Raw genomic sequence first — 2,500 nt, 5'->3', positions numbered from 1 at the left:
CTTGTTTCCCTCCATAATTGCTTCATTACTAACCAGGGACTCTCGCTCGATAATACTCGGCCTAACGAGGAGGAAGTGCTGCACCTCGTCTCTCTTCTGAAGCTCTCTGCAGCACGATAATCACCGACTGCTTCCATATTCATCGCCCCGCTGGGAACTGAACCAGCGCTCCTTCAGGATACGTAGCTCTGAACCACCTGAGACTCACACGGGACAACAACTGGGTTTAAATCTCTGCACGCTGCCCTCAGAAACCAAGACGTGACTGTCTGCTCAGGAGTGAAGAGACGATGAGGGACGTCTGTTGTCTGTTAGTCCTGACGGTCGTCGACAGAACTCAAAGGTTTGTGGACTCTTCAGGGAACCAGTCAGGTGAGAATGAACCCAGAAGTTGCATCGATGTTTGTCCTCGTTTAAGATGAGCTGGAGATAAAATAACATCTTCAAACACGTTTGTGGACGTCAGACGACAAGAATCAAGTTTCTTCTTCCGTCAAACTTCTATTAAACTTTCCTGCTTCAGAGTTTTCGGTATAAAACACTGATGGAGTATTTTGTACAGCGCTTTACATTTTTGTTGAGCTACAACAGCTCAGACATTCAGCTCCTACACAACAAGTCAATGACTGAACCGCCCACGTCTCAGCAGTAAAACATCCTTTATGATCCTGGAAAGATAACACTTCATATAATCTGCTCCTTCTCCAAACAACTCCCAGACTCGAGCTCAATGAGAACCTCTCTCTGGATCCTTCATGAACCACTGACAACGTGGACCAGAGAACAAGGCCGATCCATTTCTGAGGCCTCAGAGTCGTGAAGACCTCCAGGGAAGCGATGGCCTCTGTTCAGATCTGTTCAGATCTGTTCAGATCTGTCCGGATCTGTTCGGATCTGTTCGGATCTGTCCGGATCTGTCCGGATCTGTTCGGATCTGTTCGGATCTGTTCGGATCTGTCCGGATCTGTTCGGATCTGTTCAGATCTGTCCGGATCTGTTCGGATCTGTCCGGATCTGTTCAGATCTGTCTGGATCTGTCCGGATCTGTTCAGATCTGTTTGGATCTGTCCAGATCTGTCTGGATTGTTAACAGAAGATTCAGCTCAGAGCTTCTCTGCAGTTCTGAGCTTTCAGCCCCACAATGCACCTGCTGCGACCACCTCCCTCCACCTGGCCTCCAGCCAGCGAGCTACTTTTAGCTTCCAGGGACGACGCTGAAGGTTTCTGGGCATCAGCCCGTCGATGAGCGGCTCCATTAGCCTTCAGCTAAACTCGGCCTGCCGATCGTTTTACACTCCAAGTGTCTCCTTGAAAAACCGTCCTGGCATTAAAACCATTTATTGACGGAGAACATCCACTGCTGAGCCTCTGACGGCACGTTAACCATCTGCTACTGCAGGAGCTGCTGGGAATCATCTGCAACAAACCTCAACTCTTATTTATTTTCACGTGTGAAACAGTCGCTTCACATTATAAACTGTATTTGCATACATTGATAGAGACGAGCGAACAGATCAGGAGCAAAGTCCAGCTGAACTACGAGTGTTTGTGTCAACAGTAATTGTTAGAAGAAGTCAGCAGACTGACAGACGATTAAAACCTTTTCATATGACGTCTTTTCTTCTTCTTTATCATCTTCAGTCAGCAGCCTCGATGACTCCACCTCGAAACATTTCAGACCTCCTACTAGAAACAGTACAATGAAATGCTGCTGGAAGTCGGGACGTCTACTTGCAAACTCATGGCACATTTATTAGTTCAGTTAAGGGAAAGAACAAAAATCACTCCAGTTACTAATGAAAGTTACAGTACTTGTCTGGACTCTTTCATCTCCGTCTCCTGGAGGAAAGTCCAGTTGGACCCATCAAACCTCCTGACAGACTCTTTTCTCGCCGTCGATCCTGCTGAACAGGACGTTAAAAATACGAACCGGCTGCTTCACAATAAACTTACTGCTTATCAAAATGTGAATAAATCAGATTAAATAATACGTAGCTGATAAAAACATGATTGACCTCTGATGAATATCCCCAGATGGAAACAAACCGTTTCTGAACACACTCGTTCCAAACTAATGACAGAAGCTGACTGAATGGACGTCTGTCAGCCGACACCCAGCTGATGGATTATTCCAGTTATTGACGAGTCGCTGGTCAGATCGCAGATATCTGAAAGAATGTGGGTGTGTGAGCTCCTCCTGCTGCCCTTTAGCAAGGCAGCGATCACTTTTATCAGCGTTAATGTGGAGCAGGGTGGAGCTGAGATAAGGTCCGACCTGCTGACTCATTCACACCGACGCTCTGACTTCACATCAAAACTATAAAAAGATTAATAAAGCTGATGATCATTCAATCAAACTGACTCTAAAAGACTTTCAGAGTGATTACTGATGTTTCTTTACAACGTCTCAGTCATTTTATATCTAATTTTGTTGTGCGAGTCCACAGAACATTTCTGGAGCTTCACAGTAAAACAGAGTCGACTGAAGCAGCTGATTTAA

The 2,500-nt window shown here is 45.8% G+C and overlaps 1 protein-coding gene across 2 annotated transcripts in view; it reads right to left on the bottom strand.

Annotated features, from left to right (window-relative positions):
• The window catches only part of LOC119033258 (spectrin beta chain, non-erythrocytic 1), a 94,205-nt gene that overhangs the window by 50,133 nt on the left and 41,572 nt on the right, over positions 1 to 2,500 (bottom strand). The gene's annotated exons all lie outside the window — the stretch shown is intronic.

Source organism: Acanthopagrus latus, chromosome 15 (assembly GCF_904848185.1).
Source record: "Acanthopagrus latus isolate v.2019 chromosome 15, fAcaLat1.1, whole genome shotgun sequence".
Lineage (NCBI taxonomy): Eukaryota > Metazoa > Chordata > Actinopteri > Spariformes > Sparidae > Acanthopagrus > Acanthopagrus latus.
The sequence above is the reverse complement of the archived record's forward strand: the minus strand, read 5'-3'. Positions and strand labels throughout refer to the sequence as shown.